Source organism: Schistocerca serialis, chromosome 5, assembly GCF_023864345.2.
Source record: "Schistocerca serialis cubense isolate TAMUIC-IGC-003099 chromosome 5, iqSchSeri2.2, whole genome shotgun sequence".
In the NCBI taxonomy this organism is placed as follows: domain Eukaryota; kingdom Metazoa; phylum Arthropoda; class Insecta; order Orthoptera; family Acrididae; genus Schistocerca; species Schistocerca serialis.
In genome coordinates this window covers 565,844,036-565,860,960 of record NC_064642.1, presented here as the reverse complement: position 1 = coordinate 565,860,960, position 16,925 = coordinate 565,844,036, and positions in this window count along the sequence as shown.

Sequence of the window (16,925 nt, the reverse complement as noted above, 5' to 3'; positions counted from 1 at the left end):
TCTCGATTCCTTCTTGGGTTAATGGTGCCACAGAGTTCCTAATACTGTTTGCCCACGAGTGGCAGCAGCAGCGGTTATCGATAGCCAGTACTGTGGTATTATATTTGTTGCCACGGCTAGTATTCCGGGTAGTCGTGTGTATCAGGCAGTTCGGCTTCGGACGTAGCAGCGAGGGAGACCGGGACCGCTAGCGGCGTGCAGGCATTGTCGGGCCGAGGGGCTGTAGCCGACGACCGAACCCAGGTCGTTTGAAGTTGAGTGAACCGTGTCCAGTACTGAAACCTCCAATGTTTGAGATCTTGCTGTTGTTTGCGTGTAGCTGCTCCCACGGTCGGTGAGACCAACCGTAACAAGTGGAGTCTGTCAGGTTGGCGGAAGGTATTAGCCGGCTTCTACTCCTCGATGTTAGTTTGGATTTAGTATTATTCTTACTAGTGAAGTGCAGCCAGCGGTATTTTCTGCCTTGTGGCCGCTAACGCCCCAGTTACCTGCGCTGGAGGTTAGCGTACTTTCCCGGCAGTGTACCTTTCCTCGTCGTGTAGATGCTGTCCGACACGGCGTGTAGTTCGACAGCCTTTTGTATTGTATTGTGCATATGTTTTTGGGAGGTCTACCTTGGTTCTAGTGTTTCCTTCGGCCTTGGGTGTGTTTCTGAAGATGTGGTGCTGTCCTACTCTTCGTCCTTGCTAAAAATATTCCATCGTTGTACCGGTGATCGGACGTTAGGCGGATTGGTTAGTCGCTCGTTCGGCGCGTAAGCTACCGCTAGTGTGAGTTGCCATCCTGTTACGTGAGTACAACTCTTGGCTGCCTGTCTCACCACTTACACAGCTGTAGTCACCTTGCTCAGGTCGATTCAGGGAGCACTGTCTGTGGATCACTCCGTCTTATTTGGACAAGTTGCCATAATTGTTTAAAATTTACCCTAATGTTTTAACATGTTATTGCCTTCCCCGCTTGTAATTCCGACCTTCAGTTGTTAATTGTTTATAACGTTGCTTGTGGCTTTCAACCGACAAATTATTTTCAATTTTCTCTTCATAGGGCCTGCAGCCGTCACTATAGCCTGTTACAGGTCGTTAAGATTGTTTTAAAAAGGTTTTAGTATTTTAACATGCAACTGCCTTCCTTATTTGTAATTCAGGCCTTCAGCCGTTGAGTATTCTGAAAATTGGTTGTGGCCTTCAGCCCCCAATAATTTTGAATCCTTTCTTAATCAGGCCTTCAGCCGTTCATTGTGTATAACATTGCTTGTGGCCTTAAGCCGACAGCCGGCCGGAGCGGCATGGCGGTTCTAGGCGCTACAGTCGCAGGTTCGAATCCTGCCTCGGGCATAGATGTGTGTGATGTCTTTAGGTTGGTTAGGTTTAAGTAGTTCTAAGTTCTAGGGGACTGATGACCTTAGATGTTAAGTCCCATAGTACTCAGGGCCATTTTTTTTTCGTGTCAAGCCATACACGATAATGGCCATATGCCCGATAGAGCATAAAACATGTTTCATCTGAAAAGGCCACATGTCGCTATTCAGTGGACGTCCAGTTGCGATATTAGTGTGCATCAAGCCTTCGTAACAGAGTCAGCCTGTGTGCCTGCTGTGGAGGCCCCTATGCAGCAACGTTCGGTGAACGGTCGCTGAGTAGACACTGTTGATAACCCCCTGCTTTCATTCCTGATTCATGTGGACGGCCAGTTGTTCAATCGTCTCTTCACCCGTACACGTCTTCGCAGCCGTCATTCTCACCTGTAACAGTGGAGCAATACAGTTCCCTCGGCCCCGGTTTTGGATAGCGCCATATTTTTATGCACGGTATACTTTAAACAAGACGGCGCGCGAACAGTTAACAAGCTTAGCCGTTTCGGAAGTGATTCCACCCTTGGCGCGAAAGCCAATGATCGTGTGTTATTCCCTTTATTGAGTTTCGATTCCCCCCGAAGGGGGCGGGCTGGGAGCAGCTTAGTACTCCGCTCTTCAGCCTACAGAATTTTTAAAACATAAGAAGAAAATAGTAAACAATAAAAGCAGGCGATAAAAACGGTAACTTGGCGGAAAATTGTAGAAGTTAAACATAAATCAAAGGGTTGGCGATGCTAATAAAATACACAGGAAGCGGACAATTAAAAAAAACACGGCGACAGCCTGGTTTCTGTTCGCAAGAGATATAAAACTCACACCCAGCGACAGTATGATTTCCGTTCGCAACACTTCGGAAAAGACGCACAACACTTAACACTCACTTGAAACACTGCACTAAGAAGCTGGCACGCAGATCACACATCACAGCCTAGGGCAGACGGGGAATGATCGTATCCTTTTTGGCGTCAGATAAATTCCTCCGTTTCTGCATTACAACATGTACACTGTAAGCGTAGGCTTCCGCGGCCGTTGTCTTCTTCAATAAAATTCTTCAGGGTATCAGACCGCATCGTCATAATTTAAAATGCGCCAACGTTTCGGCCAGCGTTGCAGCTAGCCTTCATCAGGGCCTTACGTTAACTGCTAAATGAACACACTTGATTCCTTAAATAGCTGCACGAGAAAACCGTGTTGGTACTTGATTGGCTGTAAAAGGAGGAGGAGGAGGGGTGAAAGGTATGCTTTATTGGTGTTTCCTTTATTATCTGTCATTGGCTGAAATAGCTGTTTTCTATTGGTCTTTATATTAATCCACCCCATTGGAGGAGACGGACGAATAGCGAACAGGTGATGGCTGTGACGTCACACTGTTTCCATGCTGTCCAGAAGCCGGCTGCGGCGTGCCATTGCTTTGTATGCTCGCGACCACTACTGCGGCTCTCCGCGTGTCTGCATGGGCCGCCACGGCTCTGCCGCCGCTCCGTAGCCCTGCTATTGCAGGCAGCCAAGACCTCGGAAGCTTGTACCCGTCCTCTCTATTCATGTTGGCGTGTCTTTTGGCTATTTCTATCGCCTCTCTAATCTTTCTTTTGAAAGTGAGAGGCTGTTTCGCCAGGACGCGGGCTTCTTGAAAAAATATTGGTTTCCCGCACTCGTCTCGGTGTTCCGCCACTGCTTACTTAGTGTGTTGTTTCAGGCGGATATATCTTTCATGTTCCGAGAGCCTTGTGCTAATCGGACGTCCCGTCTCACCTATGTAGACTAATCCACACGCACAACCAATTTCATACACGCCAGCTGTATGTAGTTTGTCAACTGCATTCTTGGTAGAACCGAGCATGTCTGATATTTTGTTTCTGCTTCGGAAAATTGGTTTGATGTCGGCTTTTCGTAGAATTTTGCCAATACGTTCGGTGACCCCTTGTACATATGGTAACACAGCAATGCTCTGTGCCTCCTTCTCCTCTTCCCTATTAGCCTTCTCCCTTGTCGACATGGTGCTGTCTATCACCTGCTTCCCATAGCCATTAGTTCCGAAGATGGACCTGAGGCGTTCAAGTTCTGTCTTCAGATGTTCTTCGTCGCTTATCCTGTACGCTCTCTTCGATAGCGTGTGCAGGGCGGACTTCTTCTGCGTGGGGTGATGGTGGGAGGAGGCGTGAAGGTACCTGTCCGTATTGGTTGGTTTCCTGTACACTTTGTGGCCAAGTTTACCATCAGGTTTTCGATAAACTTCCACGTCGAGAAAAGGCTGCACCCCATTCTTCTCTGTTTCCATTGTAAACTGAATTTTCCTATGCTGTTGGTTAAGGTGCTTGTGGAAGTTCTGTAACTCCTCTTCTCCGTGGGGCCAGATGACGAAAGTATCATCGACATAGCGAAGCCAACAATTTGGGCGTAATGGTGCGGACTGGAGGGCTGTTTCCTCAAATGCCTCCATGAAAATTTCTGCTGCGATAGGCGATAGGGGTGAGCCCATAGCTACACTGTCAGTTTGTTCATAAAATTGACCTCCCCATTTGAAATAGGTGGTCGTCAGACAGTGGCGCACAAGCTCACATATATCAGGTGCCACGCGTTCTTCTAGGATGTTCACAGTATCTGACACTGGGACATTCGTGAATAGGGATTTGACGTCGAAACTAACCATCAGATCTTGGTCCGCAACACGCATTTCCTTTAGGAGAGACACGAAGTGAGTGGAATCCTTAACGTAGGACTCGGTTTGGTGCACTAGGTGTCGGAGCCTAGGTGCCAGTTCTTTCGCTAGGTAGTAGGTCGGCGAATTTATACTGTTTACTATGGGCCTTAAGGGGAAGTCGGTTTTGTGTACCTTCGGTACACCATATATCCTTGGTGCCTGTGTCACTTGCGGGATGAATCTTCTGGCCTTGTCGAAGTTGATTACCTTGGCCGTCGGATCTCCCTGAAGTTTCTTGTAGATAGGTTCTGCGAGAATATCTTCCATTCGTTTGTTGTAATCAGTTGTGTCCAAGACTGCAGTGGCGTTGCCCTTATCTGTCTGTACCACTACTAAGTGGGGGTTGTCCCTGAGTTCCTTGATGGCATGGTATTCCTCAGCGTTGATGTTTTGCTTCGGTGGCTTTGCTTTATTCAGAACTCTGACCGTTTCCTGCCGGATCTTCTCCGCCCCGGCCTGTGGCAGATGACGTACCGAAGCCTCTACGGATTCTATAATATCTTCTTTGTTTTATGAACAAACTGACGGTGTAGCTATGGGCTCACCCCTATCGCCTATCGCAGCAGAAATTTTCATGGAGGCATTTGAGGAAACAGCCCTCCAGTCCGCACCATTACGCCCAAATTGTTGGCTTCGCTATGTCGATGATACTTTCGTCATCTGGCCCCACGAAGAAGAGGAGTTACAGAACTTCCACAAGCACCTTAACCAACAGCATAGGAAAATTCAGTTTACAATGGAAACAGAGAAGAATGGGGTGCTGCCTTTTCTCGACGTGGAAGTTTATCGAAAACCTGATGGTAAACTTGGCCACAAAGTGTACAGGAAACCAACCAATACGGACAGGTACCTTCACGCCTCCTCCCACCATCACCCCACGCAGAAGAAGTCCGCCCTGCACACGCTAACGAAGAGAGCGTACAGGATAAGCGACGAAGAACATCTGAAGGCAGAACTTGAACGCCTCAGGTCCATCTTCGGAACTAATGGCTATGGGAACCAGATAATAGACAGCACCATGTCGACAAGGGAGAAGACTAATAGGGAAGAGGAAAAGGAGGCACAGAGCATTGCTGTGTTACCATATGTACAAGGGGTCACCGAACGTATTGGCAAAATTCTACGAAAAGCCGACATCAAACCAATTTTTCGAAGCAGAAACAAAATATCAGACATGCTCGGTTCTACCAAGAATGCAGTTGACAAACTACATACAGCTGGCGTGTATGAAATTGGTTGTGCGTGTGGATTAGTCTACATAGGTGAGACGGGACGTCCGATTAGCACAAGGCTCTCGGAACATGAAAGATATATCCGCCTGAAACAACACACTAAGTAAGCAGTGGCGGAACACCGAGACGAGTGCGGGAAACCAATATTTTTTCAAGAAGCCCGCGTCCTGGCGAAACAGCCTCTCACTTTCAAAAGAAAGATTAGAGAGGCGATAGAAATAGCCAAAAGACCCGCCAACATGAATAGAGAGGACGGGTACAAGCTTCCGAGGTCTTGGCTGCCTGCAATAGCAGGGCTACGGAGCGGCGGCAGAGCCGTGGCGGCCCATGCAGACACGCGGAGAGCCGCAGTAGTGGTCGCGAGCACACAAAGCAATGGCACGCCGCAGCCGGCTTCTGGACAGCATGGAAACAGTGTGACGTCACAGCCATCACCTGTTCGCTATTCGTCCGTCTCCTCCAATGGGGTGGATTAATATAAAGACCAATAGAAAACAGCTTTTTCAGCCAATGACAGATAATAAAGGAAACACCAATAAAGCATACCTTTCACCCCTCCTCCTCCTCCTTTTACAGCCAATCAAGTAACGACACGGTTTTCTCGTGCAGCTATTTAAGGAATCAAGTGTGTTCATTTAGCAGCCCCCACCGCTGAGGACATCATCAGGTTCCTTACCATCGTCCTCCAGAATGTTAATCCCTTTCAGCGCCCCCACACCCTCCAGCAGATCTCCCTTGCCGCCCGTTCCATATTCCAACTCAAGATGTACGCCACCTACTCCAACAAACCAGGCCCATTTCACCTTCTCCCGTCTTGACACCCTCGTTTAAATCCCTGTCATGGCGCGACAGCAACGTATCCTTTTCAAGAACATCCGCTCCCTTCCTGCCAACAAGAACCTCTTTCTCCATACCCTTGCCACCCACCGTGTGGACGCCTTCCTCCTTAATGAAACCTTCCTCCAACCCCACCACACCATCCACACTTCGCCCTACCTCCTCCACCGCTCCGATAATCCCCTCCCAATTGCGCGTGGCGGAGTTGCCATTGGGCACCATCGCCAGATCCCCGTTCGGCTCCAACCTCTCCTTCCCGACCCCACTGAACACCTGATCCTTAGTCTCTTCTTCCCTGGCCTTACCGTTACCTGCGCCACCATCTATGTCCGCCCTAACGCCCCTATTCCCTTCGACTTCCTCTCCCACATTGACCGTACCTTCTCCTCCTACGTGATCGCCGCCGACCTCAACATCCACAGTCGTTCCGCCGCCCAGTTACGGCGGTGGCATCGGCTTCTCTCCTCCCTTCAAGGCGACCTCATTCCCATCCCCCAGCACACCCGTCCCGAATCCAACTCCACTCCTGATGTTATCCTCTCCTCCCCCAACCTCCTTGGCCGCATAACGGTGGATGTCCTGGAGCCTATTGGTAGCGACCATCTCCCTGTCCTCCTCACCGTTTCAGACGGTCGTCGCCCTCGCCCCGACCCTCATACTGACCCTCCCCCTAAGTATGTCCACGACTATTCCCGAGCCGACTGGAATGCCTACCAGGATACCCTTTCCACCCAGGTCGATAGCCACCCTCTCACCTACCACCACCCTGACGATGTCACCCATGCCGCCTCCTTTCTCCAGCAGACCTTGTCTGAGGCCGTATAGGCCCACGTCCCTACTGTCGCCATTCACCCCCACTGTCCTACCTTACCCCCACAGGCCGTTCTCCTCCTCTGTGAATCCCGTCGTCTCTACCATGCCTTCCTCCGCACGCGTGACCCGGACACGCTACGATGCCACCGGCAACTCCAGCGACACATTCGTAATTTGCTCGCGGCTAAGAAACGCCAGGACTGGCGACAGACATGCACCTGTTTAAATGCTACCCTACCAATCAACTCGTCCAAGTTCTGGTCGGCCTTCCGTCGCCTTACCGGAACTAAACCTTCCCCCTATTATCCTCTTCTCCATGATGATCACCCTTTCCCTGACTCCCTTAGTAAGGCCAATCACTTTGCCTCCTACCTCTCCGATGTATTTTCCATCCCCGATGATCCCCAGTTCGATTACTCCCTCTTCCCGGATATCCACGATCGAACTGATACCTCTGTCCCTCCCCTCACTCCTGGTTTCCAGTACTTGGACAACATTACACACACGGAACTCAATGCCCCTATCACTACACAGGATCTCATTGCTACACTCCGCACGAAACGGAACACCGCTCCTGGTCACGATCGTGTCACCTACCGTCACCTTCGTGAAGCTCCTGTCTCTTTCCTCTCCACCCTGGACAGGCTCTACAATGTAGTCCTGTCCACCGGTTACTACCCTGACCTGTGGAAAACCTCCCGTATCCTCATGTTCCTTAAACCTGGCAAACCGCCGTCCGCCGTATCCTCCTACCGTCCCATCAGGCTTACCTCGGTCTTCAGCAAGGTCCTGGAATCTATCCTCACCCGCCGCATCCACCAGCATCTCCGCCAGCACCGCCTCCTTCCCGTTACCCAGTGTGGCTTTCGGCCGTCCTTCTCTTCCGACGACCTTCTCCTTCACCTCACTCATCTCCTTTCCGAACAGCTTAATTCCCGTCGCTCCGCAATCTTCCTCTCCCTGGACCTCGAACGTGCCTATGACCGCGTATGGCATTCCGGTCTCCTCTTCAAGCTCCAAACCTTCGCCCTTCCCGTTAACTACGTCCGTCTGATCGGCTCCTTTCTCTCCCGCCGTCCTTCCTATGTCACCGTCCATCACACAGATTCCTACACCTTTTTCCCCTCTGCCGGTGTGCCCCAAGGCTCCGTCCTCTTCCCCCCTCTGTACCTTTTGTACACGGCGGACATGCCGCCGCCGTCAGCCCCCGTCCACCTTCTCCAGTTTGCCGATGACACCGCCTTCCTTGCCCTTGCCCCCACCCTACAGCGCTCCCAACACCTTCTCCAATCCCATCTTGACCGGTTCACCGCTTGGTGCAACCAGTGGTTGCTCAAGGTCAATCCCTCCAAAACCCAGGCGATCATTGTAGGCAAAACCAGCCCTTCCTTCCGCCTCCTTGATTTCTACATCACCATCTATGGCCGTCCTATCGCCCTCACTCCCACCCTTAAGTACCTTGGCGTCACCCTCGACCGTCGCCTCTCCTGGACTCCCCACCTCCGGACAATCCAAGCCAAGGCACGCTCCCGACTCAGTCTCCTCAAGCTCCTCTCCGGCCGCACGTGGGGTCTGGACCCCTCCACCATCCTCCACACTTATAAATCCCTCATCCGCCCTATCCTTTGTTATGCCCATCCGGCTTGGATCTCCACCCCCCCTTCCTTTTATAAATCCCTCCAAATCCTTGTACGCCATGCTCTCCGCCTCGCCTATCGCATCCGTCTCCCCTCCCCTACGCGGATCCTGTACGATTTCATCCCCTTCCCCCACCTCCTCCTTTTCCTTGAAAGGATACGGATCCTGTACACCTCCCGCAAACTCGATCCTCCTCACCCACTCATCTCCCCAATCCTCTCCCACCCCTGCCCGCTGCCGCGCCTGTATTCCCACGTCCCACCTGGTCTCCATCTCTCCACCCTCCTAACCCTCTCCCAAGGTGGCTTCCGCCAGCTCCCCCTCCCTGATGATGTCCTCCTCCCCTCCATCTACCCCTCCTATCAACTTTGACCCTGCCCCCCCCCCCCACTTCTGGTGTCCTTTCCCTTAGGCACCCTCCCTCCCTTCTCTTCCCCTCCCTTCTCTTTCCTTTTCCCCCGTCCCCTCCCTCCACCCCTCTTCCCCCGGGCTTCCCCTCCCCCTTCCTCCCTCCCCCTCTATATACCCTGCCCGTGGCATCTCTGCTCTCCCCTCTCGCTCTCCCACTCCCCTTCCTCCTCCTCCACCTCCTCTCTTGGCAGGTCCCCGGACTCGTACACGCTCAGTGAACATTCGCGCGCCGGAGATCATCGCCATCTGTGTGTCGTGTGTGTGCCTCGATTTGTGTTTAGTGTTCTGTGACCGTGACGCATCAACTGTTCACGTGTGCCGTCGCCGTCATCCGTGTTCTGTGTGCCATGTCACCAAGTGTTTCCTGTTTTTTCGAGTCCATCGTGAACGGCTTCATGTTTATTGTTTTTTAAATCACCTTTTTTTGCCCGCCATTTTTACTGTAGTGTCTGTATCACCCACATGTGTTGTTATTGTTCCGCTTAAGGCTGAAGAGCAACGTACTATGCTGCTGACAGCCCGCCTGTATCAGGTGATGAAAATTACAATAAAGGAAAAAAAAAAATTCATTTAGCAGTTAACGTAAGGCCTGATGAAGGCTAGCTGCAACGCTGGCCGAAACGTTGGCGCATTTTAAATTATGACGATGCGGTCTGATACCCTGAAGAATTTTGTTGAAGAACAAGTACACTGTTTTCTGCGTTCCCCGACACTCTCCATATATCCTCAATTGCCAGTGCTGCCACCTGCTATCTATCGAACACAGGTGGTGGTCACACTAATGCGGCTGGTCTGTTTAATTCGACGCAACAATACGGAACAGATGATTTGTCGACATATTCCGATATGCCCACCCCCTACTGGTACGCTCTGCAACTACTCCACAGCGCGTATTACAAGAGATGCTCTATCTACTGATGTGAGTCATTTTTCTGTCTGTTTCGTAGTTTTCACACATTCGTGTTATGTAACACTGGAGGTACCTATGAATATCTCTGTATTTAAACAGGCGCAATAGGCCTCTCGAGGCTACTTCTGTTGAGTATCTGCACAATAAATAACAAGTAATTCTTATGTTTTCAAACTGATAATTTAGTAATTATTTTAGACAGGAGAAAAACAGTTTTTTTTATGAAAGCCGCTGGTCGTCGTGTTATGCCACTGAGGTTCTCTTTTTAACCTGCTTCATTACAGTAAACATTTGTATAATTTTACTCGGAACACTATTAGGTGTGTGTATATTGGCAAAGAAAATCTATGAAATACAAAAATGAGACTTTATGGGAATTTACATACTTGAGTCCTTATACAGTGCGTTAAAAAGTGTCACATATTCCGACAGAGGCTACTATTGCTCAAAACTAGAAGAAAAGTTCTCATAATATAATTATCTATTCGGAAACCATCACCCGTTGACGAGGCCCAATCTGTCCTCTCATTCCTATCTGTCTGCTGTTACGTAGAATTAGACACTACAGGCAGTGCTCCATGTGGCTACCACGTGTCATGTCACGTCCTTCACCTAACATTCGGTCCGCCCCGGTAGCTGAGTGGTTTTAAGGTAGGATACGAAACCCTCACCCTTCCTCGTAGTCGTGGAGGTCTTGGACTAGTCCACGTACGCGACCGAGCAGTGGCTATTTATGTAACCACAATGATAAAGCTGTGGACACGACACCAGACAAGTCTGACGGGCAGCTTGATAGACGAACTCGCTCCACCTTCTCTTTCGGCTCCGGTAGCGGTGGCTCACATCTCACCATCGCTTGCCCATATGCGAACCTTCTTTGTGGAACACAGTTATGTACATATGGAACTACCGACTACCAGGACGGCGACAGCACGTGATATATATCACATCTTGAGTCGACGACGGCCGAATAATGCCGTAGAGCGCCGCCAACCAACAGTTACGTGGTCAGTGGTATGGCGTACAGTGCACCACCCACACCTTGATACGGGAACGCGCGCACTGTGGTATCAGGTGGTAAATGGGAAATACGTGACTCGTTCCAGGTTGCATACAATTCATATGGCGGACGAGCCACTGTGTCCGCAGTGCAATGTTATAGACACTGAGGAGCATCGCCTGATATGCGGTCCTTCGGCGGACGTTTGGTGTTTGGTCAAAAAAATGATCGCCTTCCTCCTTCGGGTGGGGCCGCAAACAATAGAACCACGCACACTACTTCTCCCAGATAGGACATATTATCCCCGAACGAAGATAAACGCAGTGACTTGGATTCGAGGTTTGACTGTGCGTTATCTTTTCCGAGACGGCAGTAAGAATGTGCTTGACTTTTGGGCCTTACTACAGGAACATCACTCACAGCTTATGAGACATCCGAGATATCGAACATATTACGCAAATTTTTTAGGGAGTGCCTTGCTTGATCCCCCACCCAGTTGGGGTGTCCCAGGTAGGAGAATGTAATTATTGTCTATAAGTATCAGAACAAGAACGGACCAGGACAGTGGAGAGGATCCACAAACACACGTGAAGACGTACCCGACACCAACGCGAGGTATGACGGGATTAGGGAGGTACGCGCCTAAAAGAGGAACGTAGAACGTTATTGTTTTGTACTGACAGAAGCAGGATATTTTATTTTCTTTTTTTCACTATTATGTAAAAAAAAAGTCCACTTATTTACGTTTCCCAGAAGAATTTTATTTTATAAAGTCATTGTCTTATATATTTAAAAAAAAATGCTAGAAGCAGTTTATGTTTGTTACTGTTACACCGAAGAAAAAAAAAAAAAAAAGGTGACAAGGGAGCGAGGCTCCCGTCTAGGCGGCCATGGTTCGGGACCTCGTCTGTGGTGCTTTCGTTTCCTTTTTTTTCAAATGCCTTTTCTAATTTATAAATAATCATCACAAAAGGATTTCAAAAAAAAAAAAAAAAAAAAAAAAAAGTGGTCAGCGTGACAGACTGTCAATCCTAAGGGCCCGGGTTCGATTCCCGGCTGGGTCGGAAATTTTCTCCGCTCAGGGACTGGGTGTTGTGTTGTCCTAATCATCATCATTTCATCCCCATCGACGCGCAGATCGCCGAAGTGGCGTCAAATCGAAACACCTGCACCAGGCGAACGGTCTACCCGACGGGAGGCCCTAGCCACACGACATTTCCATTTATACCTAACATTCCCAGTCAATCACGCAATCTTTCTGGCTCCTTTCGTATTGCGTCACATGCACTGGTCACACGCTCCTGTAACGCCTGCACATCGCCGATGGGTTAAGCATACAGCAATGCCTTCAAATGTCACCTTAGCCAGAAATCCAACGCATTCATGTACGGTAAAAGGAGAGGCCAGGATAGCTTACGTTCTCGAGGAAATCATCGTCCAAGAGACTTTGCGGTGAGGTATTGTCACACGATCTGTGCTCCGTCGTACATAAACCATAGTCGTCTTTCTTTAAGAGCAGTGTTGTCGAATAGCGCTGGTAATTCGTCGCGCAGAAATCTGTGATCCACAGCATCTGTTGATCAGTCTGGTAAAGTATACTGCGCTGTGAGTCTGTCAAAGGTAGTTCAAAATGGTTCAAATGGCTCTGAGCACTATGGGACTTAACATCTGGCGTCATCAGTCACCTAGAACTTAGAACTACTTAAACCTAACTAACCTAAGGACATCACACACACCTATGCCCAAGGTAGGATTCGAACCTGCGAACGTAGCGGTCTCGCGGTTCCAGACCGAAGCGCCTAGAAGCGCTCGGCCACAACGACCGGCTCTGTCAACGACAGTTCCTGCCCACACAGTGACACTGAAGTCATGCTGATGCCTCACTTCCATCATTCCTCGAGGGTTTGCATCTGCCCACACGTGGATATTGTGGTAATTTACTACGCCACCTCTTGTGAATCCTGCCTCATCTGTAAATAAAATGCTGATCGTGAACACTATAAATTACTTGTTTGAAGAAAAAGGCCCATATCTCGACACAATAATTATAGGGAATTTCCGTCTAATTTCGGCCAATACTATTTCCTGTAGGAAAATGTGACACTCAAAAAAAAAAAAAAAAAAAAAAAAAACAAACAAAACGCCACTGTCCTGGTAAACGGTGGAAAGTGTGACTCACAGAACGCTTTGCCGGCACAATATTTCAGTTCATCTGGGCGTATCTGTCATTGATGAACTTATTTCTAACCCTCCTGCTAATAGGATTTTTTTGTTTCACTGAGTACCACTGGGGTCATAAAAGCCCCAGTAATTTACACAGGATGCACTGGTACTATTTTAATAAACCATCATAAAAACATACATTTCAGCTGTTCAACTAATAGTCATTCAATTTCCATAAATGTTACATTCAAGAAACCAAAACAGATTTCGACTGGAGTCATATTGATCTCAATAGGACTAAATGCAAAAAACCATGAATAAATTTTAATGTGTCGTAAATATAAACCTGATCAGAACACCGTTCGATACAATTGACTTGGAGGAAGAAAGTCGAATATTTTGAAAATAATAGTTTCCAGAACAAAGGGAGATTCGGGTGGTACTGGGAAGGGTACAACAGCTGAGCTAAGAATTCCTAACAAAGATAAGTGGGGTATAATATTTTCATTGTTGCTTTTCTTTCGTATAACAGCTGTTCAACGTTAACAGTCATCATTCTTCACCGAGGGATGTGGTGCAATGGTTAGCACACCGCATTCGCATTCGGGAGGAAGACGGTTCGAACCAGCGTCCGGACATCTTGATTTAGGTTTTCCGTGATTTCCCTAAATCGCTTCTGGCAAATGCCGGAATGGTTCCTTTGGAAGGGCACGGCCGACTTCCTTCCCCTTCCCCGTAAGCCGATGGGACCGATGACCTCACTGGTTGGCCCTCTCTTCCAAATCAACCAACCACCATCATTCTGTTTTCATGAATGTTACATTCAAGAAATAAAACAATCAATTTAATCAGGCGTCATATTGACCCGGGTGGTGCTAGGAGAATTAAAATTGGTTTTTGTTCAGCGCAGTCACATGAAATTTCAAACGGAGATCACCGGTTTCGCAGTCACTGTGTCACTTCCCCAGTACAGTTTTAAAAGAAATTGTCGTGTCGAAGACCGCTGCAGTTGCCTCACTGTGTATGAGAGTTGTGTCTTGAGTGTAAGTGTAATTGATGTTTGTATAGTGTCGAATGAAGGGAGAAGGTAAAAGCCGGTGCAGCTCTCGAACGGCACCAAGAAGCCTACAGAGCTTAAAGTCTCCACGCCTTCGTTTCATGAGGTACTGTGGAGAGGTTTGGAATTTAATGCGGGTCACTAGCGCGAAGTCTGATGATCAGGAGGTTTACGCCATCATCTCCCTTCCCTTTGGTGGCCAAATATTGGCGGTGAAAAGATCTGAACCAGCTACCCCCAAGTCGAGTGCTACCGCACAAGCTTGCGTTAGCGATGTCAACTATGGCGACGAGTACCATTTTACGTATAAGAAGGCATTCTTTTCTATGATTCCGAACGTCTAGAAATTTTCAGTTTCCTGCCAGGTGTCTAATGGCAGTCTTATAGTTCTTTGCAACGCAGTATAAAATTCCATTTGAACTCTAGGAAGTTACTTTTACTTCTAGTACTGTACTTTTGAATCGCACACATCATCCTAAATTTACTCTTATTATTTATGGCCCATTGCACTTGAAAGGAAAATTCATGTTACCCAGCCATGTGCAGTGTCTACATGTCGATAATCGACTATCCTAAAGGCTGGTCACCGACTATCACAACAGAAAATAGCTATGTGCGATATTTGAATCTTTTATCTCAGATTAAAACTGGAATTAAAAATTAAAGGTGGTGCCGTCGAATTATCTTACTCCTTTTCTTTTTCGAGAGAGAGAGGTGTATCATTTCTTTACCTTTGAGTTTTCCTGACTTTCCAATGCGAAACTCTAACCAACCATCAGCCGTTGTCGATTCCGTAGGTTCTATGTTGCTACGTTATGTGATTAGAACCATGCTTTTCAAATCTCTCTCACATGTAATTACAAATCATTTTTATGAGGACTTTAAAACTTTAATTACGACTGAGACGTGTGTCCCATGATACGTTATCAGAGACCTAGTGCCACATGTTATTCCTATGTATCAGTGCCCCACTGGTAATGGTTTACAGAACTCTTATAATTGCAAATCGCTCCAGTAGATTGCGCTGCCTTCACGTTTCAGCTTTAAACCCCTGCTCCTTACCCGTTACATTAAGTTTGCACCTGGAGATAGGCAACCCAAAGGACAGATTTATAAAGTGGGCTGCTGTGCCAGCTTCCTGGAGAATGCCTGTCAACGGGGTTGTAAAACTACCATAGGCCACTGTAGACTGCCACAAGTAAGTGTAGCCTATGGTAGTTTTTCTTGTAGCTTTGGTTAATTAAGATAGTAGCTGCATTACCTGTATGTTAGGTGTGTTGCCTACCTATCAGTTATTACCTCATTTCAATCGCTTTGTCTGCGTATGAGATCGGTGTTGTGCTAGATTTCCCTAGAAACTGGAAGCAGTGAACCATCTAGAAACTGAGTGAGAATGTACAAAGGGCCATGCAAGATACGAAACATTATTTGTTCTCCAAAGTTATTCTCCTGTCTGTTACTCAAAGATAAACATTATTTATACCAAAATGGAAATTGTAAATATTTAATTCAGGTTTTATTCGAAAATTATTGGTTTTCATCGTGAGACAGAGGGATGTTCAAGTAAGAACAAAAAAGATACAGATTTATCACATAGCACTACAAAACCCAATTTCCTCAAAAAAAAAAAAAAAATGGCATGGCAAGCCGTTCCACAGGACTACATCCAGCATCTCTACGATCGTCTCCATGGGAGAATAGCAGCCTGCATTGCTGCGAAAGGTGGATATACACTGTACTAGTGCCGACATTGTGCATGCTCTGTTGCCTGTGTCTATGTGCCTGTGGTTCTGTCAGTGTGATCATGTGATGTATCTGACCCCAGGAATGTGTCAATAAAGTTTCCCCTTCCTGGGACAATGAATTCACGGTGTTCTTATTTCAATTTCCAGGAGTGTATATTGTAGTTCCTATTCTGAAACCCCCAGGGGTAGTTATGAACAACCCTGCACATCTCACCCTACTCAGCAGTGAAAAACGGAATTTGGGCAAATACTTTCTTTCTGTTACTTCTGGCTACAACATTAACTAAAATAACGTTACATTAATGTCTTTCACTCTAAAAATTATTGGAAGAGAAAGGATAAAGGAATATCAGCCACCCGCAAGTTGAGATAAACTAGGTAGTAGAGCTTCCATTTTTCCAGTCACGGTTCTCCTCATTTTCCACCTGTGACACACATCTATGACATTTTTGTGTTTCACATTTGAATCCTTGCTAAGATGTAGCCATGTTTACCTGAAGAAGTTGCCGCTCTTGCAGTCCTGCACTCATTGTTGCTGGGGAGCCGCGAAATAAAAGTTGATTGCAGTGTACGTACCAACCTGTAACAAGAAGAATGTTACCATGTAAATACAATTGATAGCATAGACTGTAGTGTTATACAGGAACACGCTACATGTGTTGCAGGTGTGGTCGGGCAAAAGTTGCGGTAAAAGTTGTTCCCTCAAAAGATACGCCGTGTATCTGCGCCCGAATGTTATGGCTAAATGCTGCGTGCGACGAGAACGTGCACACGATATTTGAGTCTATTACAGACAACACTATAGGAATGCTTGGAGTACGTGGCGAACTAATCGACTTTGATCGCGAGATGATAATCAATGCAAGATACATGGCTCATAGAACATCGGATAAAACACAAGAATTCACAATGTTTTCATTCACGTTAATCGCTGCACAAGACGACCACAACCGTTAAATGAACGGATATCACGTCGCCTCCGCTTAGAGCTGTGTCGAATCAGATCGCTGTCTATTTGATTCAGTTCTCTGGAACCCATTTCTATTCCAGGACTGCACAGATTC